The following is a 26,119-nucleotide window of genomic DNA, read 5'->3' on the forward strand; positions in this document are numbered from 1 at the left end:
GCGCGCTGTCCCTTTAAGAAAGGGCAAAAAGAGAAGGGGATTTTTTTTTTTGTAATTATTTCTTGGAGACTTAGACTGTGTATCATCATTAACTGACTAAATAGTGTTGGTCACAGACTCAGGTTATGGTAAACGGTACAATTAGTGATGTGTAGAGTGAACTGTATTCAATTTGAAACCCTTCTCTCTTAATACATCTCCTCTGATCACAGGGACTGCTGAGCTATGGACTTACATTCAATTAAATGAATCAGGTTAATTTGAAGTTAAAGTGAACATGTTAATCATAGCGGTGTAACTCTTTGAAATGTGCCAAATTATTGGATTGGGTTTATGGAAAATATTAGCTGCAATTTGACATGCACAGATTCAAAATTCCAGCACCTATCCGTAAAGGCGTTCTATTAGAGTGGGACGCTCTCTCCTGTGGCTAGCACTCTGCACACAAACTCTTTCTTTTCTGCTCTTAATTCCTTTTGAATCATGCGAGTATATTGTAGGTCATTATCAGCACAAAGCCATGTGATTTTTGCTTTCTTTAGAGTCATATCCAATAACCTTGCACAGGGCAGTAGCTCTTTGCCAAGGGAACCCGGGTCCCCTGAGCAATATCTCCCAGTATTTGTTTGCCTCCCCTGTTTGAGATTCCTTGAACAATGCTTTTCGCCAAGAATTCTGAAGCTGGCTGGCCTCCGCTTGCATTCATGGGGCTTCCCAGATATTCGTCGCCAACTGACGGGATTTTTCAAGGTCGTAGTTCCCAACATGCACATCTCCCTTCAGTTTCATTAGCTTAATTTAATCATTGGCCACAAAGCTGGGTGCCCATAGTTCACATTAAGCATCATCTACCCTCCTCACTCACCCCCCCCCCCCCACCCCCTACAATTCAGAGTGGCACAGTGGTCAGCACTGCTGCCTCACAATGCCAGGGATCCCAGTTCGATTCCCGGCTTGGCTCACTATCTGTACAGAGTCTGCACATTCTCCCCATGTCTGCGTGGGTTTTCTCCGGGTGCTCCGGTTTCCTCCCACACTCCAAGCCATGTACTGGTTAGGTGCGCTGGCCACGCTAAATTCTCCCTCACTGTACCCGATCATGCGCCTGAGTGTGGTGACTATTTTCACAGTAACTTCATTGCAGTGTTAATGTCACCTAGTTGTGACCCTATTAAATAAAAATTTAAACTTTAAATGTTTGTAGTGGAAATTAGAGTGTGGTTAGCACTGCTGCCTCACAGCACCAAGGACCCAAGGTTCAATTCCAGCCTCGGGTCACTGTCTGTGTGGAGTTTGCAAATTCTCCCCATAACTGCATGGGTTTCCTCCGGGTGCTCCAGTTTCCTCCCACAGTCCAAAGATCACAGGTTCATAGAACACTACAGTGCAGAAAGAGGCCATTCAGCCTATCGAGTCTGCACCGAACACAATCCCACCCAGGCCCTACCCCCATATCCCTACATATTATACCCACTAATCTACACATCTCAGGGCACTAAGGAATAATTTTAGCACGGCCAATCAACCTAACCCGCACATCTTTGGACTGTGGGAGGAAACCGGAGCACCCGGAGAAAACCCACGCAGACACAAGGAGAATGTGCAAACTCCACACAGACAGTGACCCGAGCCGGGAATCGAACCCAGGACCCTGGAGCTGCGAAGCAGCAGTGCTAACCCACTGTGCTAACGTGCCACCCTGCAGACGTGCAGGTCAGGTGGATTGGGCATATTAAAATTTCTCCTTAGTGTCCAAAGACGTGCAGGGGAGATGGATTGGCCATGGTAAATATGTGGAGCTCTGGCAATGGGGGAAGGGTGCAGACTCGATGGGCTGAATGGCCTCTTCCTGCACTGTAAGGATGCTATGGATCTGTATTGTCTGATGTGTTATGCAGACATATAAAGAGTCAGCTTCATAATTATCCCTCGGCCGTCTTCACCAAATCTGGTCTGCTCTTAGCAAATTGCTATTCGTGGGATCTTACTCTGCTCAGATTTGCTGTCAAATTTCCTGTCTTTAAAGAGCGATCATATTTTTAAAAATGCTTCGTTGGTTGTAACGCACAGTGGGAGGCAGTTTTTCACTGCTTACCGTGAAGGTATGTCAGAGACAATGGAAAAGACTGGAATTTCTTTCAATCAAGCATAGAAACAAGACGGTTGGACTTTGGTGAAAGCAACAGTGTGATTTATTCCATGCTAAGGCGCTGTTCATTTGGCAAATATATTGCATGCGCACTGAATGTAACATTGCTCTTTGAAGTTTGACATTGCTTAACGATTAATAAAATGTGCAGGGATTCTCGAATGCCTGGTCCAACTGGAGAGAGGTGTCGAGCAACAGATCAGAATCTTAAACATGTTTACTTAAGTAGAACTTGTCAGAAGCCTCGCTGCAGAGGTGTTTGGCAAAGATAAAGCCTTCAAATCTTACATTTCCCATATGTTTACGAAGAGGGAAATGCCAGCAGAAATTTCCCTTGTGGAAAATCACCTCAGGATAGCAAAAACGCAAAGTCTTTCCTCGATTTCTGCTCTCTGATAGACAGAGGAACATAAGAACATAATAAGAACATAAGAAATAGGAGCAGGAGTAGGCCATCTAGCCCTTCGAGCCTGCCCCGCCATTCAATAAGATCATGGCTGATCTGTCGTGTCTCAGTTCCACATTCCCGCCCTCTCCCCATAACCCTTAATCCCCTCGCTTATCAAAAACCCATCAACCCGCGTCTTGAAAATATTTAGCGAGGCAGCCTCCACCACTTCAACGGGCAGATAATTCCAGAGATTCACCACCCTTTGAGTGAAGAAGTTCCTCCTCAACTCCGTTCTAAACCACCCCCCCTTTATCTTGAGGCTGTGCCCCCTAGTCCTACTGTCCTTTCTGAGCGGGAAGAGTCTCTCCACCTCTATCCTATCCATCCCATTCATCATCTTATACGTCTCAATGAGATCTCCCCTCATTCTTCTAAACTCTAACGAGTACAAGCCTAGTTTATTCAGCCTCTCCTCATAGCTCAACCCCCTCAACTCCGGTATCAGCCTAGTAAACCTCCTCTGCACTCCCTCCAAGGCCAAAATATCCTTGCGTAAGTGCGGCAACCAAAACTGCACACAGTACTCCAGCTGCGGCCTCACCAAAGCCCTATACAGCCGCAGCAAGACCTCCCTACTTTTATATTCAATCCCCCTCGCTATGAATGAAGGCCAGCATCCCATTCGCCTTCCTGACCACCTGCTGCACCTGCAGGCTGGGTTTTTGCGACTCATGCACAAGGACCCCGAGGTCCCTCTGCACCGTCGCCTGCTGCAGTTTTTCGCCATGTAAGTAATAGTCCTTCCTACCATTATTCCTACCAAAGTGGACCACCTCGCACTTGCCAACATTAAATTCCATTTGCCAGTTCCTGGCTCATTCGCCCAGCCTGTCTAGATCCTTCTGCAGACTCTCCACACCCTCCGCACAATTTGCCGTTCCACCAATCTTGGTGTCATCAGCAAATTAGGGGGAGAAAGTGGGAAAGTGGAACTGATCCACTTCAGATCAGCCATGACCTTATTGAATGGCGGGGCAGGCTCGAAGGGCTAGATGGCCTACTCCTGCTCCTATTTCTTATGTTTGATTCTCTGTTTCGCAGAGTCACAGAATACAACAGTGCAGGAGAGGCCCTTCGGCCCATCGAGTCTGCGCCGATGCATGGAGGGCCCTAATTTGCCCATCTAATCCCACTTGCCAGCAGTTGGCCCATAGCCTTGAATGCTATGCCTAGTGCTCATCCAGGTACTTTTTAAAGGATGTGCGGCATCTCGCCTCCACCCCTCTCCCAGGCAGCGCATTCCAGACCTTTGGATAAAAAGGTTTTTCCTCAAATACCACCTAAATATTTTACCCCTAATTTTTAACTTGCCCTCCAACTAAGGGGAACAGCCATTCCCTATCCCCTCTGTCCATGCTCCTCAGAATCTTGAACACCTCGATCAGGTCGCCCCCCCCTCTCAGTCTCCTCAGTTTCACCGAAAACAACCCAATCCTACCCAACCTCTCTTTATAAGTTTAATGTTCCATCCCAGGCAGAATCCTGATGGATCTCCTCTGCACCCCCTCGAGTGCGATCACGTCCTTCCTTTTAGCTACGAGGAGGGATTGGGTAAACTGGGGTTGTTCCCCCTGGAAAGACGGAGAATGAGGGGAGATCTCATAGAGGTGTACAAATTTATGAAGGGTATAGATAGGGTGAATGGTGGGAAGCCTTTTCCCAGGTCGGAGATAAAGAACACAAAAAAAGAACAAGAACAGCCCGGGAAACAGGCCCTTCGGCCCAACGAGCCCACGCCGCCATTTTAACATGACCAGTCCCCCCTCCACCCATGACCCTTATCTATGCTTATGGCATTCCACATTGAGGGAAACTAACTTAGGGACAATTTATTACCCCCAATCAGCCTAATAGCACATCTTTGGGGGAAACCGGAGCACTCGGAGAAAACCCACGCAAGCACGGGGAGAATGCGCAAACTCCCACAGACACGAGGGGTCACGGGCTCAAGGTGAGGGGGGGTGAGGTTTCACTCCGATATCAGAGGGACGTTTTTGACACAGAGAGTGGTGGGGGCCTGGGATGCGCTGCCAAGTAGGGTGGTGGAGGCGGACACGCTGGGATTGTTTAAGACGTATCTGGATAGTCACATGAACAGGCTGGGAATGGAGGGATACAAACAAATGGTCGAGTTGGACCAATGAGTGGAGCAGGCTTGGAGGGCCGAAGGGCCTGTTTCCTGTGCTGTACTGTTCTTTGTTCTCCGTTCCGATAATGTGGTGACCAGAACGGCACACAATACTCCAGCTGTGGCCTCACCAAAGTTCTACACAACTCCATCATGACCTCTCTGCTTTTGTAATCTACGCCCTGATTGATAAAGGTGAATGTGCCATATGCCTCCCTCCCCACCCTATTTATCTGCCTTTCCATGGACAAACAATGTTTTCTGGGAAGGGAGCAGGTTTAGTAATTTATCAACTTTCATTCTGATAGCGCCTTTCACTGCCTCAGTTCATCCCCAACTCAATTCAATACTTTAAAGTGAAGTCACTGTTTTGCTTTCATTCAGGGTCTCTAACTGTCCTCCAAATCAGGCTCGACCACATTGCCGTAGGTCTGGAGTCACGTGTAGGCCAGACTGGGTAAGGACAGCAGATTTCCTTCCCTAAAGGACATTAGTGAACCAGATGGGTTTTTACAACAGTTAACAAGCGTTTCACGATCATCATTAGACTTATAATTGCAGATTTTTATTGAATTCAAATTTCACCATCTGCTGTTGTAGGATTTGAGCCGAGGTTCCTAGATCCATGACTAATCCACCTGACAGTGGGTGACTGTGTGTAGAGTCTGCATGTTCTCCATATTCCGTGTGGATTTCCTCTGGGCGTTCCGGTTTCCTCCCACAATCCAAAGATGTGATTGGCCATTCCAAAATCCCCCTTAGTGTCCAATGATGTGAAGATTAAGTGGATTAGCCGTGCTACAGTGCTTCTTAGTGTCCAAAGACATGTAGGCTAGGTGGATTGGCCATCTAAATTGTCCATTACTGTCCAAAGATATGCAGGATTGGTGGATTGGCCATGCTAAATTGCCCCTTAGTATCCAAAGATATGAAGATTAGGTGGTTTAGCCATGCTAAATTGCCCCTTAGTGTCCAAAGACGTGAAGGTTAGGTGGACTGGCCATCTAAATTGTCCATTACTGTCCAAAGATGTGCAGGATTGGTGGATTGGCCATGCTAAATTGCCCCTTAATTTCAGGGGGATTAGACAGGTAAATACAGTAGGGACGGGAAGGAGGGGTTGTTACAGGGATAGGGCCTGTTTGGGATTGTTGTCAATGCAGGCTCGAAGGGTTGAATGGCCTCCTCCTATACTGTAGGGATTCTATGATTTCATAGTGTTCCTTCTGGCGCACTTATAATTCCCTAAATTTACACCCCTTTATTGCGGAGTCCATGAGATGAAGACAAAAGTAGTAGAAGGATTGGAATGAGGCACTCAATGAGTGTTAAAATGGGCGGCACGGGCTTGTAGGGCCAAAGGGCCTGTTTCCTGTGCTGTGTTGTTCTTTGCTCTATATCGCCCCTCTTTTCCTGTTGCTTTTCCAGCAAGCTACCAGATAAATTTGAATTAATAACTGTCTCCTGCGAATCTGCTCAGGCGTAGATATCTGACACCTGCAACCCCCTATTTATAGATCTGGCGGGTAATTGACAGTCTTACCTAGATATAACCCTGGAGGATAATTCACAGTCATTCTCATTGCTTTCGATCTAAGCAGGCACCTTCAGCCACACATCTCTCCATCTGCTTTGGATCAGAAGCTCCAACTACCGGCTCTGCTCCTCAACATTTCAGCCCTTTATTGTTCTTAACTCATTTGTGAGACATGGGCATCACTGGCTGGCCTTTGCCCACCCCTGGCACAGTGGCACAGCGGTTAGTTCATAATTCCGGACCTGGTCCCCAGAACTGAGTTTCTTGATTAGTAATATTATCACCCAGGTCCTACGCTCTAACCTACACATCTTTGGACATTAAGGGGCAATTTAGCACGGCCAACCCACCTAACCGGCACATCTTTCAGACTGTGGGAGGAAACCGGGCCAGAATTAAGCCATTCAGCCCATGGAGGGAGTGCAGAGAAGGTTCACCAGGCTGATACCGGAGATAAGGGGGTTAGCTTATGAGGAGAGATTGAATAGACTGGGTCTGTACTCATTGGAGTTTAGAAGGCTGAGGGGGGATCTTGTAGAGACTTATAAGGTAATGAAGGGGCTGGATAGGGTAGAGGGAGAGGGATTCTTTCCGCTTAGAAAGGAAACCAGAACTAGAGGGGACAGCCTCAAAATAAGGGGGAGGGGCAGTTTAGAATGGATTTGAGGAGGAACTTCTTCACTCAAAGGGTGGTGAATCTCTGGAATTCTCTGCCCATTGAAGTGGTGGAGGCTGCCTCGCTGAATATATTTAAGTCACGGGTAGATAGGTTTCTGATAGACAGGGGAATTAAGGGTTATGGGGAGAAAGCGGGAAAGTGGAACTGATCCACTTCAGATCAGCCATGATCTTATTGAATGGCGGGGCAGGCTCGAAGGGCTAGATGGCCTCCTCCTGCTCCTATTTCTTATGTTATTATTCTGTGATGTTGTGTGAGGGATAAATTTAGCCAGGCCATCTGTTCCTCTTCGCAATATTTTCACAACATTGTTAAATCCACCCAGTTTAATTTCTCATCCAAGAGATGGCACAGTGCATACCCCTCAGGAGGTGCCAGCCTGAATTACGTGCTTGAGTCACTGGAGGGGGGCTTCCAACAAGCTTTTCATTCGGAACTGGGAATGTTACTACTAAACATTGGCTGACACCTAAAGGATTGGTAGGTGTGATAGATATCTCATGGAAACGTATAAAATCCCAATGGGATTGGACAGGCTAGATGCAGGAAGAATGTTCCTGATGTTGGGGAAATCCAGAACTAGGGGTCACAGTCTAAGGATTAAGGATAAGCCATTCAGGACTGCGAAGTAGAGCAAAGTGTGCAGAGGACACTGGAAATTTATAGAGGGATATAGATAGTGTAAGTGAGTGGGTCTGGCAGATGGAGAACAATGTTGGTAAACGTGAGGTCATCCATTTTGGTAGGAATAACAGCAAAATGGACTATTATTTAAATGGTAAAAAAATGCTTCTGTGCAGAGGGATCTGGGTGTCCTTGTGCTAGAATCAAAAAAGGTTGGTTTGCAGGTACAGCAGGAAATTAAGAAGCAAATGGAATTTTGTCCTTCATTGCCAGAGGGATGGAGTTTAAAAACAGTGAGGTTATGTTGCAACTGTATAAGGTGCTGGTGAGGCCACACCTGGAGTACTGTGTACAGGTTTGGTCTCCTTACTTGAGAAAGGATATACTGGCACTGGAGGGGGTGCAGAGGAGATTCACTAGGTTGATTCCAGAGTTGAGAGGGTTGGCTTATGAGGAGAGACTGAGTAGACTGGGGCTATATTCATTGGAATTCAGAAGAATAAGAGGAGATCTTATGGAAACATATAAGATTATGAAGGGAATGGATAAGATAGAAGCAGGGAAGTTGTTTCCACTGGCGGGTGAAAGTAGAACTAGGGGACATAGCCTCAAAATAAGGGGAAACAGATTTAGGACTGAGTTGAGGAGGAACTTCTTCACACAAAGGGTTGTGAATCTGTGGAATTCCCTGCCCAGTTGAGGCTCCCTCATTGAATGTTTTTAAGGCAAAGGTAGATAAATTTTTGAACAGTAAAGTGATTAAGGGTTATGGTGAGCGGGCGGGTAAGTGGATCTGAGTCCATGAAAAGATCAGCCATGATCTTATTGAATGAAGGAGCAGGCTCGAAGGGGCCAGATGGCCAACTCCTGCTCCTAGTTCTTATGCTCTTATGAGGAAGAAATTCTATACTCAGAAAGATGTGAACCTGTGGGATTCTCTACTACAGAAAGCTGCTGGGGCCAGTTTGTCCGATCTGTTCAAGAGGGAGCTGGATGCGACCCTTGTGGCTAAAGGGATCAAGCGGTATGGACCTATTTATTATGGTCAATTTGATCAATGGCATTAAAATGCATCGGGCAACAGCAGTGGAATGGGAATAGATATCTGGGATGGCGTTTTCCCATCCCGCCCACCATGGGACTTGTAGAGTACGGAACAGAACATGTAAATGTCCATTGACCTCAGGTGGGAATTTCCAGTCTCGGAGTGACCGTGGCTGGAAAATCCCACCGCTATTCTCAACACCGTGATGTGCCCATCAGTGAGATGTTGTGATGTAAACACCAAGAGACCAAACTGTCTTCAACACACTCAAAAATCTGTGACGGGAATGTCAGTGGATAGGCTTTCCAAGAAACCTTGGATTTCCGTGATGGATTAGAGGGAAATGAGGAAAAGATCTTTTCATCTCGGGGGTGATGGACGTCTGGAGTTCAGTCCATTCCAGCTTCAATTCCATTAAAGGAAATGTGTTGAACTAAAACAAGTAGAAAATGCTTTAAGTTGACCAATCAATGTGGATTTAACCAGGGTTCTCCTTGCCCCAATCCTGAGTGCGACATTGTGGTTCTGTGGTTAACACTATTGCCCCACATAGCCAGGGGCCCGTCACAGAGTCGGGGATCTCCTCACAGGGCCAGAGATCCCCTCACAGGGGCAGGGATCCCCTCAAAGGGCCAGGGATCCCTCACAGAGCTAGGAATCCCCTCACAGTGCCAGGGATCCCATCACAGCAACAGGGACCCTTCACAGGGCCAGGGACCCCCTCACAAGGGCAGGGATCCCCTCACAGGGGCAGGGATCCCTCACAGGGCCAGGGACCCCTCACAAGGGCTGGGATCCCCTCACAGGGGCAGGGATCCCTCACAGGGGCAGGGATCCCTCACAGGGGCAGGGATCCCTCACAGGGGCAGGGACCCCTCACGGTGCCAGGGATCCCCTCACAGGGGCAGGGATCCCCTCACAGGGGCAGGGATCCCTCACAGGGCCAGGGACCCCTCACAAGGGCTGGGGTCCCCTCACAGGGGCAGGGATCCCTCACAGGGCCAGGGACCCCTTCACAATGCCAGGGATCCCCTCACAGCAACAGGGATCCCCTCACAGGGGCAGGGACCCCTCACAATGCCAGGGATCCCCTCACAGCAACAGGGACCCCTCACAGGGGCTGGCACCCCTCACGTGCCAGGGATCCCCTCACAGCACCAGGGACCCCTCACAGTGCCAGGGATCCCCTCACAGCAACAGGGACCCCTCACAGGAGCTGGCACCCCTCACAGCACCAGGGACCCCTCACAGCACCAGGGATCCCCTCACAGCACCAGGGACCCCTCACAGGGGCAGGGACCCCTCACAGCACCAAGGGCCCTGGCCCTGACGAGGTCAGAGTATTTGAAGTAATTAAAAGTACAAGCAAAAGATTAGGGCTTTTCATTAAAATTTTCAATGCCTGACTAGCCTCCAGCATTATTCCCAATAAAACTAAATAGGCAGGAACGGCATTAATTTCAAAATGTGATGAGGTAGAAATGCGAGGAAATATGATAACTGGAAGCCTGTTATAATTGGTTCAATTATTTTGAGAACTTTTACTAAAATTATCAGTCGTAGCTTCGAAAAACCTGTAAAATTAAATATTAGTCAAAGGGGTGAGAAAAATCAGGTTGGTTTGAAAATATTGCCATTTTGAACAAAGGAGTCAAATTAAGTTTTGGTTCAATTCCCGAATTGGGTCACTGTCTGTGTGGAGGTTGCATGTTCTCCCCGTGTCTGGGTGGGTTTCCTCCAGGTGCTGTGGTTTCCTCCCACAGTCTGAAAGATTACACGCATTGGCCGTGCTAAATTCTCCCTCAGTGTACCCGAGCAGGCGCCAGAGTGTGACGACTCAGGGATTTTCACACTAACTTCATTGCAGTGTTAATGTAAGCGTTTGTGGTTGCCCAATGTCCAAAATGTCCACAATGTCCAAGATTGTGGTTGACGTAGCAGTGCTCAGCTCATTAAAAAGCTTCCTGAGTCTGCCTCTGGGGCACAAGGCGGTGGTAGGATTCTGGAAAACGAGATTAAAATGAGTCTCTTTTTTAGCTAGGGCATAGCCGTGTCGCAATCTGAGAACATAGAAACCCTACAGTGCAGAAAGAGGCCCTTCGGCCCATCGAGTCTGCACCAAACACAATCCCACCCAGGCCCTACCCCCATATCCCACCCACTCATCCCTCTAACCTACGCATCCCTGGACATTAAGGGGCAATTTCTCAGCATGGCCAATCAACCTAACCCGCACATCTTTGGACTGTGGGAGGAAACTGGAGCACCCGGAGGAAACCCACGCAGACACGAGGAGAATGTGCAAACTCCACACAAGCAGTGACCCGAGCTGGAAATCGAACCCAGGACCCTGGAGCTGTGAAGCAGCAGCGCTAACCCACTGTGCTACCGTGCCACCCCTTGCGACATTAATAAATCATTTTACATAAACTCACGTGGTCTTTCAATTAACACGATGGTGCCATGCATGCTAGGATGCCATATTCGATGCACAAAGAAAAATGTTTTGTCAACATTGTTTCAGGAGACAGACACTTGTCTTTGGCTCCTAGTGTAACATTGGAACAGAATCACTGACAGATGCATTGGCAGGGACAAATAATAGATGTTTTGGCGCAGGTGACTGATTGGTACATTGGCAGGAACAACTGACACGCACATTGACAAATTAGTTGATAGTGGCAATTGGCACCCATTACTGGCATGTGAACTGGTAGGGCTGTACCCTGCATCAGTTGTGATACAGGGAGTGACCGCTGTGTGGCGTTAAGGGGTTGTGGGTTTTAAACATAAAGGGAAAAGGGTTATGGTGAGCGGGTGGGTAAGTGGAGCTGAGTCCACAAAAAGATCAGCTATGGTCTTATTGAATGGCAAAGCAGGCTCGAGGGGCCATTTGGCCTACTTCTGCTCCCAGTTCTTATCTTCTTAAGTAATTTGCACACGTAGATTCCAATAAACCATAACATGATTTATTGAAGGACCCGAACAGAATAAAAAGTGGCAACAAGGTGACAGAGCTGCTGCCTCACAGCGCCAGGGACCCGGGTTCGGTTCCGGCCTCGGTCTACGCGGAGTTTACACATTCTCCTCGTGGGTTCCCTCCGGGTGCTCCGGTTTCCTCCCACAGTTCAAAGATGTGCGGGTTAGGTTGGATTGGCCATGTTAAATTGGCCCTAAGTGTCAAGGGATTAGCAGGGTAAATATATAGGGTTACGGGAATAGACTCAATGGGCAAAATGGCCTCCTTCTGCACTGTAGGGATTCTATGAAACTGATCCTTTGAAACTTGCCAATAGCATCACCATCAATCATGTGACTGGCTCTTAAAGCAATCATACAACCACTTAAATATATAACAAACACAGGTACCGTCGTAAATTTGTCTATTTATTCGTGTTGCAAGTAGGCTTGCATTAACATTGCAATTAAGTTATTGTGAAAATCCCCTAGTCGCCACAGTCAGGCACCTGTTCAGGCACACGGGGGGAGAATTTAGCTTGGCCAACGCAACTGACCAGCAGACTGTGGGAGGAAACTGGAGCATCTCAAGATGGATTGGAATGAAGCACTGACTGGATGTTAAAATGGCGGCGCGGGCTTGTAGGGCAGAAGGGCCTGTTTCCTGTGCTGTGTTGTTCTTTGTTCACCTGGAGGCAACCCACGTAGACACGGGCAGAAATTGCAGACTGTGCACAGACAGTGATCCAAGCTGGGAATCGAACCTGGTACCCTGGCACTGTAAGGCAGCAGTGCTAACCTCTGTGCCGCGTGCCACCCCTAGGAGAAACAGACAGTTACAATGTTGGAATCGTCAAATCCCGAGAGTGCAGAAGGATTCCATTCGGCCCATTGAGTCTGCATCGATGTTCCAAAAGAGCACTTTTGCCACCACCCCACCTTCAGCCTATCCTCCCCACCCCACACATTTACCATTTGCAATCCACCTAACCCACACATCTTTGGATGTGATACAGGACTGGCTGAGAGTAAATGAAATGTACAAAACTGAGAGAGAATTGCTAGGAGGCTACGGGATGATCTTATAGATGTCTGCACAATAATGAGGGGCATAGACAAGGTAGATAGTTAACCTCTTTTCCCAAAGGTAGGACAGCCTAAAACTGGAGGGCATAGGTTTAAAGTGAGAGGGGAGAGATATAAAAGAGTCCAGAAGTGCATTGTCTTCACACAGAGGGTGGCGAGTGTCTGGAACAAGCTGCCAGAGGCAGTAATAGTGGCGGATACAATTTTGTCTTTTGAAAAGCATTTCGACAGTTACGCGGGTAAGATGGGTAGAGAGGGATATGGATCAAACGTGGGCAGTTGGGACCAGCTTAGGGGTTAGAAAAATGGCAGCATGGACAAGGTGGGCCGAATGGCCTGACTCCATGATATAAACAGAAATTGTGTTGTGAGTGACTGAGACAATGTTGTCTCTGATATACCTTGCAGGTTGTGCTTGTCAATGACACCGCACATTGCTTCCTGCCCAGGTGTTTTCCAGATACGTACAGAATGAAATCACCATGAAATAATCTCCGGAAAGGTTTTGGGCAAAGGAGAAATCTTGTTTTGAAAATTTATTAGAAGTTCTCCCATTTTTGTTTGCCTCTCTTGGGAGATTTGGGTGTTGGCGTTAGATGCTAAGTGTCCATCATTAAATAAATACAAGTACTGCGGACGCTGGAAATCTGAAATAAAATCAGAAAGTGCTGGATTAACTCAACAGGTCTGGCAGCATCAATGGAGAGAGAAACAGAGTTAACGTTTCAAGTCTTTATGGCCCTTCGTCAGAGCTAAAGAGAAGTATGGAGGATTTTCTTAAGAGGAGAGGTTGAGCAGGTTGGGTCTGTAGTCATTGGAGTTTGGAAGAATGAGAGGTGACAATACTGAGATATATCAGACTCTCAGGGGGGTTGTCAGGGTCGATGCTGAGCGGCTGTTGCCCCTTGTTGGAGAGTCTGGCACAATCTCAGAGTAAGGGGATCACCCATTTACTCCTCACCCATTCTATGGAACCGAACAGGAGCCTTTGAAACATGCCAACAGCATCACCATCAATCATATGACTGGCTCTTAAAGCAATCATACAACCACTTAAATATATAACAAACACAGGTACAGTCTTAAGTTTAAGCTTATTTATTCGTACTGCAAGTAGGCTTACATTAACGCTGCAATGAAGTTACTGTGAAAATCCCCTAGTCGCCACACCTGTTCAGGCACACCGAGGGAGAATTTCTTCTCTCAGAGGAGAGTCAATCTGTGGCATTCTCTACCCCAGAGGTCTGTAGAGACTGGGTCATTAAGTATGTTCAAGGCAGATTTTTAATCAGTAAGGGAATCGAGGGTTAAGACAGGAAAGTGGAGTTGAGGATTACCACATCAGATCAATAATGATCTAACTCATAGCGAGGGGGATTGAATATAAAAGTAGGGAGGCCTTGCTGCAGCTGTATAGGGCATTGGTGAGGCCGCAGCTGGAGTACTGTGTGCAGTTTTGGGTGCCGCACCTGCGCAAGGATATTTTGGCCTTGGAGGGAGTGCAGAGGAGGTTTACTAGGCTGATACCGGAGTTGAGGGGGTTGAGCTATGACGAGAGGCTGAATAAACTAGGCTTGTACTCGTTAGAGTTTAGAAGAATGAGGGGAGATCTCATTGAGACGTAAAAGATGATGAATGGGATGGATAGGATAGAGGTGGAGAGACTCTTCCCGCTCAAAAAAGACAGTAGGACTAGAGGGCACAGCCTCAAGATAAAGGGGGGGCAGTTTAGAACGGAGTTGAGGAGGAACTTCTTCACTCAAAGGGTGGTGAATCTCTGGAATTCTCTGCCCGTTGAAGTGGTGGAGGCTGCCTCGCTAAATATTTTTAAGACGCGGGTTGATGGGTTTTTGGTAAGAGAGGGGATTAAGGGTTATGGGGAGAGGGCGGGAATGTGGAACTGAGCCACGACAGATCAGCCATGATCTTTTTGAATGGCGGGGCAGGCTCGAAGGGCTAGATGGCCTACTCCTGCTCCTATTTCTTATGTTCTTATGTTCTTATGGAACAGACTTGATGGGCCGAATGGCTTACTTCTGTTCCTATATCTTCTGGTTTGATAGAATTGTGATGTTATTGACAAAGTGGGTAGGAGAGGGGTTTCAGCAGGTGAAAGGACAGGAATATGTTGGAGCTCAGGTGAGATAATGTGAGAAGAATGTCATGGACAACAAGACAATGTGAGTGTCAATGATAGTGATAAATACTGGGACAGGGGTGTTAATTGGGGCATGGAGGTCAGGAAGCAGGATGTGTTAAGGGTGGAACAAGAGAGAGCACTCTCTGAAAGCCAAACATGAGAACAAGTTGACTGTTGGAAGGACAGAGTCTATAGACCAGATAAGGTGAGTTTGGCGGGGGAGGGGGGTATGTAGGGTGGCATGAGGGAGGGGGTTTGGGGGGTGTGGAGCAGGTAGAACAGGATTGCTCCAGCAATTGTGGTAGGCTTGACGAACCAGAGGTTTTCCTCTAACCTTTCAAGTTTGTACACTCACTAGACTCATGTTTGATCTATCCATTTGTCCGGTCAAGAGGTCAGGGCACTAGGTTTGTCTTCAGCCAACAACTATTTCTTCCCTCAACCCTCCACCCCAATCCGCAATCCCGTCCATCCCCCCCCCCAACACTCACACACCTACTCCCCTCCCCATTCCCGACTCCAGCCCTCCCTACTTGCTGCATCTCCACATCTGGATTTTTTTTGGGATTGGAAAATTAATTTTGCGTCGAGTGAACATAAGAATATAAGAAATAGGAGCAGGAGTAGGCCATCTAGCCCTTCGAGCCTGCCCCGCCATTCAATAAGATCATGGCTGATCTGAAGAGGATCAGTTCCACTTTCCCGCTTTCTCCCCATAACCCTTAATTCCCCTGTCTATCGGAAACCTATCTAATCGTGACTTAAATATATTCAGCGAGGCAGCCTCCACCACTTCAACGGGCAGAGAATTCCAGAGATTCACCACCCTTTGAGTGAAGAAGTTCCTCCTCAACTCTGTTCTAAACCGCCCCCCCCTTTATTTTGAGGCTTTGCCCTCTAGTCCTGCTATCTTTTCAAAGCGGGAAGAATCTCTCTACCTCTACCCTATCCATCCCATTCATTATCTTGTAAGTCTCTACAAGATCCCCCCTCGGCCTTCTAAACTCCAACGAGTACAGACCCAGTCTATTCAATCTTTCCTCGTAAGCTAACCCCCTCATCTCCGGTATCAGCCTGGTGAACCTTCTCTGCACTCCCTCCAAGGCCGATATATCCTTTCGCAAATAAGGAGACCAAAACTGCACACAGTACTCCAGCTGTGGCCTCACCAGTGCCCTGTACAGATGATTTCTCTCTATTCCACCAGCACATCTTTAACGCACTGTGTTAACAGGCACAACGTTAGTTACCTCCTGCTCGCACAGTGGCATTCCCCAACTCAGTTTCCAGATGGTTTATCTCCATGTCTAATGTAGGAACAGAGACCTGGAGCATATGATTCAGCCCAGTGACATAGCCACACAAGTCTTTCCTTCTGTCAGAGGATAAGCTCGGTTAAGCTCATTACACACAGCTGCGATGTCTCTGCCTGAGTTTAGCAAATCATTATTCTCACATTTGTCAGCAGTTTCATCAAAACCCATCCCTCCAAAGGTTGCAACTCCCAATGAGCAGCAGGGTTCACGTAACCACAGGAGTTGAACATTCTCCACTTTCTGTGGCCTCGCTGCTGATAGTGACAGGACCTAAAACATACATAGAAACATAGAACGGTACAGCACAGTACAGGCCCTTCGGCCCTCAATGTTGTGCTGAGCGATGTCCAATCCCAATTTTAAGCTATCTATCCCAATCCCTATCATTCCATGTGCCTATCCAATAACCGCTTGAAAGTTCCTAAAGTGTCCGACTCCACTATCACAGCAGGCAGTCCATTCCACACTCCAACCACTCTCTGAGTGAAGAATCTACCTCGGACATCCCTCCTATATCTCCCACCTTATAGTTATGTCCCCTAGTAACAGCTACATCCACCCAAGGAAATAGTCTCTGCACGTCCACTCTATCAATCCCCCTCATCATCTTATAAATCTTTATTAAGTCGCCTCTCATCCTCCTCCGCTCTAAAGAGAAAAGCCCCAGCTCCCTCAACCTTTCCTCATAAGACCTACCCTCCAAACCAGGCAGCATCCTGGTAAATCTCCTCTGCACTCTCTCCAATACTTCCACATCCTGCTTATAGTGAGGTGACCAGAACTGAACACAATATTCCAAATGTGGTCTCACCAAGGTCCGGTATAGTTGCAGCATAACCCCACGGCTCTTAAACTCAAACCCCCTGTTAATAAAAGCTAACACACTATAAGCCTTCTTCACGACTCTATCCATTTGAGTGGAAACCTTCAGGGATCTGTGGATATGAACCCCAAAGATTTCTCCACATTCCACATTAGAAACTAACTCCACATTCCTCAGGACCCTGACGTTGACTCTATAATCAGACTTGGTGGACCGTGGTTTGATTCCAGTGCATTTGTGTCCATGGAATCCCTTTAGTGCAAAAAGAGGACGTCCTTCTCATTGAGCCTACACCGACTCACCGAAAGAACATCCTGCCCTGCTCTGTCCCCAAAATCCCCGCAAATTGAACATGGCCAATCCAACCAAACCTGCATATCTTTGGACTGCGGGGGGAAAGCGGAGGAAACCCACGCAGACACGGGGAGAATGTGCAAACTCCACACAGACAGTGACCCAAGCCGGGAATCGAACCTGGTTCCCCAACGCAGTGAGGCAGCACTGTGCTACCGTGTCGCCCTAAGCTTTGAAACTTCTCTGATAATGACCGAGGAGCATACAATCATAGAATCTCTACAGTGCAGAAGGAGGCCATTCAGCCCATCGAGCCTGCGCAGACACCAATCCTACTTAGGTCCTATCCCCTTAACCCCTTGTATTTATTCTGCTAATCCCCCTGTCATTAAGGGGCAATTTAGCATGGCCAATCCACCCAACCTGCACATCTTTGGACACTAAGGGGCAATTTAGCATGGCCAATCCACCTAACCTTTACATCTTTGGAGACTAAGGGGCAATTTAGCATGGCCAATCCACCTAACCTTTACATCTTTGGAGACTAAGGGGCAATTTAACATGGCCAATCCACCTAACCTGCATATCTTTGGACACTAAGGGGCAATTTAGCATGGCCAATCCACCTAACCTGCATATCTTTGGACACTAAGGGGCAATTTAGCATGGCCAATCCACCTAACCTGCATATCTTTGGACACTAAGGGGCAATTTAGCATGGCCAATCTACCTAACCTGCACATCTTTGGACACTAAGGGGCAATTTAGCATGGCCAATCCACCTAACCTACATATCTTTGGAGACTAAGGGGCAATTTAGCATGGCCAATACACCTAACTCGCACATCTTTGGACACTAAGGGACAATTTAGCATGGCCAATCCCGCTAACCTGCACATCTTTGGACACTAAGGGGCAATTTAGCATGGCCAATCCACCTAACCTACATATCTTTGGAGACTAAGGGGCAATTTAGCATGGCCAATACACCTAACTCGCACATCTTTGGACACTAAGGGACAATCTAGCATGGCCAATCCACCTAACCTGCACATCTTTGGATTGTGGGAGGAAACCCACACAGACACAGAACGTGCAGGCTCCACACAGACAGTGACCTGAGGTCAGAATTAAACCTGAGTCCCTGAGAGGCAGCAGTGCTAACCACTGTGCCACCTTCAAGCAAGCCACTCAGATGAAGGAAGCAGCTTACTTCAACCTCAGGGAAAATTGGAAGAGTGTGTCCAGCAACAAAGAGGGAGTGTTTGGACTCAAACCACTCAAAGAAGAATAGATGCCAAGATCTGATTCCAACTTCTTATCAATGCTGTTGCTAATTCTTCAATGTAGCTCTGGAAATGACTGCGTGCTGCCCTTGGTTTCTGAGCAAGGTGAGAATATGATGGCAATAGTGCTTAATCCATGAAAATCATACTGACTGCTTAACGGAGTCATCTGTCTCCAGCTCGGATATATTTATTGGGCTGAATGTCTTTTCCTTTGGAAAATAACACAGTTTGAAACAGAGTTAAAGCCAGACAAAGCATAAGCTGTGACAGATGTAGATGTTACTGTTCTTTACCTTAGGTGCCATTCAGAGAGATGGGACAGACATGATGGGCTGAATGGACTCCTTCTGTGCTGTAACAATTCTGTGATCACTCTTCGATAATCCTGCCCCCGCCAGCGAGCCCTGATGCCAGAGACACGGGGAGAATGTGCAAATTAGACACAGGCAGTGACCCAAGCTGGGAAGTGAACCCGGGTCCCTGGTGCTGTGAGGCAGCAATGCTAATCACCGTGCGGCCTGGGCTAACTGGGCTGGCATTTAATTCACCTGCAGTCACTGGACTTTTTCTTAATACAATAATTGCAGATGGAACATGCTACCCCTCCACTTGCCTGCATGGTAACTCAACGATATAGAGACTTAGGGGCAGGCGGGGAGATTTGTGGGAAATCAGCCAGTTTATAACCTCAGCGTCCAAGATGACCTTGTCTGTCAGGCCTCAGCATCCATTCTTGAAGAGCTACAAATGTTTTTTTCACCTTTAGCAGGTTCATTTCACAAAACTAACAGCTGTCTGATTCTTAACCATAGAACCATAGAAAATTACAGCTCAGAAACAGGCCTTTTGGCCCTTCTTGTCTGTGCCGAACCATTTTTTGCCTAGTCCCACTGACCTGCACTTGAACCATATCCCTCCACATCCCTCTCATCCATGAACCCATCCAAATTTTTCTTAAATGTTATAAGTGAGCCCGCATTTATCCGGCAGCTCATTCCACACTCCCACCACTCTCTGCGTGAAGAATCCCCCTTAATATTCCCTTTAAACTTTTCTCCTTTCACTCTTAACCCATGCCCTCTGGTTTTTTTCTCCCCTAGCCTCAGTGGAAAAAGCCTGCTTGCATTCACTCTATCTATGCCAATCTCAACTTATACACCTCTATCAAATCTCCCCTCTACGCTCCAGGGAATAAAGTCCTAACCTATTCAATCTTTCTCTGTAACTCAGCTTCTCAAGTCCGGCCACGTCCTTCTCTGCACTCTTTCAATCTTATTTACATCCTTCCTGTAACTAGGTGACCAAAACTGTACACAATACTCTAAATCCGCCCTCACCAATGCCTTATATAACCTTACCATAACACTCCAACTTTTATACTCGATACTCCAGATTTATCCACCAAAAGAGGAATAAGTTTTGGGGTGATGTCTGTGTTTGGCCATCTTGTACTTTAGCTATCCACTCCCATCAGTTAGCTCTCCCTTGTTGCAATCAATGGTTCTTCAGTCAGGCAAAAGACAGCATCTAATAAAGGACATGTTGACCTGGGGGGGATTTCTTGTGGAGAGGTTTTGTACTAGTGGACAATGATTTTGATCCAACACGCTGCAACAGAGAGGTAACGTGTTCAATTCCTCTTTTCCCAGGTCCTCACCCACAGCACTGATAGAATCGTAGAATCCTTACTGTGCAGAAAGAGGCCATTTGGCCCATCGAGTCTGCGCCATCAACAATCCCAAGCAAGCCCTATGCCCGTAACCCAATGTATTCGACCTGCTAATCTCCCTGACTCCGAGGGGCATTGTAACATGGCTGATCCACCAAAGGTGTGCAGGTTAGGTTGTTTGGCTGTGCTAAATTGACCCTCGTGTCAGGAGGATTAGCCGGGTAAATATGTGGGGTTGCGGGCATAGAGCCTGGGTGGGATTGTGGTTGGTGCAGACTCGATGGGCCGAATGGCCTCCTTCTGCAGGGGTTCTATCTTTGGAGTGTGGGAGGAAACCGGAGCACTCAGAGGAAACCCATGCAGACACGGGGAGAACATGTACACTCTACGCAGACAAGGACCTGAGGCCGGAATTGAACCTAAGTCCCTTGTGTTGTGAGGCAGCAGTGCAAATCACTGTGCCGCTGTGGATTAGCTAAATTACTTCTTAGTGTCCAAGGATGTGCAGGTTAGGAGGATTAGACATGGCAAATGCATGAAGTAGGGTGTAAGGAAGAACCTGAGTGGGATTCTCTTTCAAAGGGTTGGTGCAGACTCGATGGGCTGAATGGCCACTTTCTGTATTGTAGGAATTCTATAAGAACATAAGAAATAGGAGCAGGAGTTGGCCATCTAGCCCTTCGAGCCTGCCCCACCATTCAGTAAGATCATGGCTGATCTGAAGTGGATCAGTTCCACTTTCCCGCTTTCTCCCCATAACCCTTAATTCTCCTATCTATCAGAAACCTATCTACCCGTGACTTAAATATATTTAGCGAGGCAGCCTCCACCACTTCAACAGGCAGAGAATTCCAGAGATTCACCACCCTTTGAGTGAAGAAGTTCCTCCTTAACTCCGTTCTAAACTGCCCCCCCCCCCTTATCTTGAGGCTGTGCCCTCTAGTCCTGCTGTCCTTTCAAAGCGGGAAGAATCTCTCTACCTCTACCCTATCCATCCCCTTCATTATCTTACACGTCTCTATAAGATCCTCCCTCATCCTTCTCAACTCCAATGAGTACAGACCCAGTCTATTTAGTCTCTCTTCATAGTCCAACCCCCTCATCTCCGGTATCAGCCTAGTGAACCTCCTCTGCACTCCCTCCAAGGCCAATATATCCTTGCACAAGTGCGGGGACCAAAACTGCACACAGTACTCCAGCTGCGGCCTCACCAGTGCCCTGTACAATTGCAGCAAGACCTCCCTGCTTTTATATTCTATCCCCCTCGCTATAAAGGCCAACATTCCATTTGTCTTCTTGATCAAGAACCCTTATGGGTCTAGGTGAGAATATCTTTTCCTCTGAGGAAAGAGGGATAGATTCCCAATGGCTCACCAACTTATGATGCACCTGTTGTGCTGATGAACTATATAGATCAGATGGTCCCAAGATTCATCTTTTTTTTCCCTGATCTCAATAGAGGCAGCAGTGAGAGAGACTCTTCCAACCTCTGATGACCTCCAGCAGAAAAGACGTGTCAGCGTCTGGGTAGAACAAGACTTGAGGTTCACCGCAAGCTTTTCCATGATGGAATAACCTGCTGGCGTTTGCTTGGGAAATGTGACAATTTGAAATGAAACAACTTGGAATGAAAAGTTTGACGTTTGACAGATCAGAGGATAAAGAATCAGAGACTTCACGACACGTCTGAGTTTTGTATTATGTACAAACGTTTGGGGCGGCACAGTAGCACAGTGGGTTAGCACTGCTGCTCCACAGCTCCAGGGTCCTGGGTTCGATTCCCGGCTCGGGTCACTGTCGGTGTGGAGTTTGCACAGTCTCCCAGTGTCTGCGTGGGTTTCCTCCGGTTTCCTCCCACAGTCCAAAGATGTGCGGGTTAGGTTGATTGGCCATGCTAAGAAATTGCCCCTTAGTGCCCAGGGATGTGTAGGTTAGAGGGATTAGTGGGTGTAATATGTAGGGATATGGGGGTAGGGCCTGGGTGGGATTGTGTTCGGTGCAGACTCGATGGGCCGAAGGGCCTCTTTCTGCACTGTAGGGTTCTATGATTCTATTGACATTGTGCCCTGTACATCAATAAAGAACAAAGAACAATACAGCACAGGAACAGGCCCTTCGGCCCTCCAATCCGTTTGTGTCCCTCTGTTCCCAGTCTATTCATGTGGCTATCCAAATAAGTCTTAAATGATCCTAGCGTGTCTGCCTCAACCACCCTGCTTGGCAGCGCATTCCAGGCCCCCACCGCCCTCTGTGTAAAATACGTCCCCCGCATATCTGTATTGAACTTTGCCCCCACCCCCTCACCTTGAACTTGTGACTCCCTTGTGTGTCATTTCTGACCTGGGAAAAAGCTTCTAACTGTTCACCCTATCTCTGCCTTTCAAAATTTTATAAACTTCTGTTAGGTCACCCCTCAACCTTCATCTTTCCAGGAAGAACAACCCCAGTTTTCACAATCTCACCTCATAGCTAATGCCCTCCATACCAGGCGACATCCTGGTAAACCTTTTCTGCACTCTCTCCAAAGCCTCCACGTCCTTCCAGCAGTGTGGCGACCAGAACAGGACGCAATATTCCAGGTGTGGCTTAACCAACGTTCTATATCATTGCAATATCATATGCCAACTTTTATACTCTATGCCCCATCCAATAAAGACAAGCCTTCTTCACCACCTTCTCCACCTGTGCTGCCACCTTTAAGGATCTGTGGATTGCACACCCAGGTCCCTCTGTTGTGTCTATACTCCTGATGGTTCTGCCATTTATTGTATAGCTCTCCCCTGCAATAGATCTACCAAAATGCATCACTTTGCATTTATCTGGATTAAATTCCATTTGCCAATTCTCCCAATTTTCCAGCCTATCTACATCCTGCTGTATTCTCTGACAATGTTCATCACTATCCGCAACTCCACGAATCTTTGTGTCGTCCGCAAACTTACTGATCACACCAGCTACACCTTCTTCCAAATCATTTTAACATAGTGGGACAATTTCCAGTGGGACAATTTCCAGTGTGATAATTTCCAGTGGGGCAATTTCCAGTGTGATAATTTCCAGAGTGATTATTTCCATTGTGATCATTTCCAGTGTGATAATTTTCAGTGGGACAATTTCCAGTGTGATAACTTCCAGAGTGATTATTTCCAGTGGGACAATTTCCAGCGTGACAATTTCCAGTGTGATAATTTCCAGTGTGACCATTTCCAGTGCGATAATTTCCAGTGCGACAATTTCCAGTGGGACAATTTCCAGTGTGATAATTTCCAGTGTGATAATTTCCAATGTGACAATTTCCAGCGTGACAATTTCCAGTGGGACAATTTCCAGTGTGATCATTTCCAGTGGGACAATTTCCAGTGTGACAATTTCCAGTGCGATAATTTCCAGTGTGACAATTTCCAGTGCGATAATTTCCAATGTGACAATTTCCAGTGGGGCAATTTCCAGTGCGATAATTTCCAGTGTGACAATTTCCAGTGCAATAATTTCCAGTGTGACAATTTCCAGTGTGATCATTTCCAGTGGGACAATTTCCAGTGTGACAAACTTGCTCTAAAGCCTGCCTGCTGTACACAGGGCCATTTTTATGGTGTCACTCAGCAATGCTCTCTTTAGTTAATGCATTTAATTCCAGTGCAGGTTCAGCAATGCCATTGTGGCTGTGTCACTCGGATTGGGACCATTTCACTTTGAAGCCATTATGTAGCAAATTTGGCCCTTTTTATGGTTATTTTATTCGAAGCATTCTAGAATTGACTAAGTCATCAATAAATGCTGCCAGGAATCTTGTGTCAAGGGAGCCAACGAGAGGAGAAAAAAATTACGCTGAGCAGAAGCAATGCGATCGAGTTTACGAAGAAAATTAAAATGGTTAATATTAAATCTCTGGCACACGAGAAAGGCTTAGATAAATATTGCCTTCTCTATTTCACCCACTTAGCGTCGAAAATCATCGTGGAGCTGGTCACGATTCAGCTGCAAGTTCAGCTTGCCTGACTTTAATGGTTGCGGACAGGGGTTAGAAAAGCTCAATATCTAAGCTAACCTCCCTTTGATTCATACAGTGAAGCAGAACCTTAATGTAACATTCAGGAAAAATGTACTGTCAGGGATTTTGGATTTAAATTACACCCGATTACAAAAAGGACACTCCGCAAGTGCTGCTGACTTACATCTTAACTACAGAAGGAAACGTCAGGCCACAGAAGCAAGTTTTATGAATGTTTCATAGAACCCTACACTGCAGAAGGGTGCTGTTTGGCCCATTGACCACAATACCACCCATAACCCCATGTATTTACCCTAGCTAATCCCCCTGACACTAAGGGGCAATTTTAGTACAGGCTAACCCGCACATCTTTGGACAATGGGAGGAAACGGGAGCACCCGGAGGAAACCCACGCAGACACGGGGAGAATGTGCAAACCTCACACAGACAGTGACCCAAGCCAGGAATGGAACCCGGGTCTCTGGCACCGTGAGGCAGCAGTACTAACCACTGTGCCACCGTGCCACCTACTTCTTTTTGACCACAACCTGCACAAACGAGTGAGGGGGATAGAATATAAAAGCAGGGAGGTCTTGCTGCAACTGTACGGGGCACTGGTGAGGCCACAGCTGGAGTACTGTGTGCAGTTTTGGTCGCCGCATTTGCGGAAGGATATATTGGCCTTGGAGGGAGTGCAGAGGAGGTTCACCAGGCTGATACCGGAGATGAGGGGGTTGGCCTATGAGGAGAGATTGAATATACTGGGTCTGTACTCGTTGGAGTTTAGAAGGATGAGGGGGGATCTTATAGAGACATATAAGTTAATGAAGGGGATGGATAGGGTAGAGGTAGAGATATTCTTCCCGCTCAGAAAGGACAGCAGGACTAGAGGGCACAGCCTCAAAGTAAGGGGGAGGGGGACAGTTTAGTTCAGAGTTGAGGAGGAACTTCTTCACTCAAAGGGTGGTGAATCTCTGGAATTCTCTGCCCGTTGAAGTGGTGGGGGCTACCTCGCTAAATATATTTAAGTCACGGGTAGATAGGTTTCTGATAGACAGGGGAATTAAGGGTTATGGGGAGAAGGCGGGAAAGTGGAATTGATCCACGTCAGATCAGCCATGATCTTATTGAATGGCGGGGCAGGCTAGATGGCCTACTCCTGCTACTATTTCTTATGTTCTAATCCTGTCCATTTACTCTTTCTGCCAACCCTGTCTTCTGCGGGTCAGCAATCAGAGAAAACTTCTGGACGTACCCAGCTGGTCAGGCGCCATCTGTATTGAGAGAGAGAGACAACACTAGTGTGTCAAGTCAAAGACCTTTCGTCAACTGTGTAAGCTTGGCAGTTTCGAGACAAGTGAAGAGCGGGGGGGGAAAGCCAGAGAGACATAGAAACGTAGAAATTAGAAGCAGGAGTAGGCCATTTGGCCCTTCAAGCCTGCACTATTCATTAAGATGTGGAGGTGCTGGCATTGGACTGGCGCAGGTAGAAGCCTCACAGCACCAGGTTAAAGTCCAACGGGTTTATTTGGTTACAAATATTGGACTTTAACCTGGTTGTTGTGAGACTTCTTACTACTCATTATGATCATGGCGGATCATCAAATTCAGTATCCTAATCCCCCCGCTGCACCCCCCATATCCCTCGATCCCTTTAGACCCAATATCTATATCTAATTTCTTCTTGAAATCACACAATGTTTTGGCCTCAACTACTTTCTGTGGGAGTGAATTCCACACATTCACCACCCCCTGGGTGAAGAAATCTTTCCTCATCTCAGTTCTAAGAGGTTTACCCCTTATCCTCAAACTGGGATCCCTAGTTCTGGACTCCCGCACCAATGGGAACATTCTTTCTGAATCCGCCCTGTCTAATCCTGTTAGAATTTTATAAGTTTCCATGAGATCTCTTCTCACTCTTCTAAACACTAATGAATATA

This window comes from Carcharhinus amblyrhynchos, chromosome 31, assembly GCF_965287045.1.
Source record: "Carcharhinus amblyrhynchos chromosome 31, sCarAmb.v2.hapA, whole genome shotgun sequence".
In the NCBI taxonomy this organism is placed as follows: Eukaryota; Metazoa; Chordata; class Chondrichthyes; order Carcharhiniformes; family Carcharhinidae; genus Carcharhinus; species Carcharhinus amblyrhynchos.